The sequence below is a fragment of the Anarrhichthys ocellatus genome, unplaced genomic scaffold (genome assembly GCF_004355925.1).
Source record: "Anarrhichthys ocellatus isolate YVR2014 unplaced genomic scaffold, GSC_Weel_1.0 scaffold4, whole genome shotgun sequence".
Classification (NCBI taxonomy): Eukaryota; Metazoa; Chordata; class Actinopteri; order Perciformes; family Anarhichadidae; genus Anarrhichthys; species Anarrhichthys ocellatus.
In genome coordinates this window covers 7,973,122-7,973,880 of record NW_022280034.1, presented here as the reverse complement: position 1 = coordinate 7,973,880, position 759 = coordinate 7,973,122, and positions in this window count along the sequence as shown.

Sequence of the window (759 nt, the reverse complement as noted above, 5' to 3'; positions counted from 1 at the left end):
GGCAAACTGAGCTTTAGTCTGTTTTTTCCTCCCGAAATAAACAATACATTTCAGGGCAAACCGCACAGTTATTACTGAACTAATGTAGTTCAGTTGATCTTGCTTTTGATCCAGCTGGTAAACGCATGGACTTTGGCGTAGACCCCAGGCTTGTCCCTCTCAGCGCATGCAGACACCCCAGCTCACCACACCGGTGATATAGTGTGTGCCATTTTGCTCACACATCAAGGGTCCACCTGAGTCTCCCTGTAGAGTTTAAAAAAAGGCAAGTTAACAATATAATATTATCTGTAGGGGCTTCTGAGGAAAGAAATAATGCATCGTACACGTGTGTATGACTGATGCCAAAAAAGGGATGTCTACAACATATAATCTTTAAGTTTGTATCATGTTTCCTTTCTTTAATACAAATGATGAATTTAATATCAATAGCTTTGAAAACAGCCATGTGAATGTATGAACAGCCCTTGCATGCATATTCTTCACATTCATAAACATACACACCTGACAAGAGTCAATACCCCCTTGTAAAGTCCCTGCACAGAACATGTTGCTGTCCAGGACATTTCCGTAGACCTGAGGAGTTTTCCATCGCTCATCAGAGATCATGAAAACACGTGCGTTCATCAGCTGGCTGCTGTACCTCTCTGAAAAGTGGAGTTCAAAGAGCGAGAAACTGACACAAAAGAAGTAATTTTGACATGTGACAGTAGGAAGAGCAAAGGTGTAACTAACAGACTATAATGATGGCTGAATTCC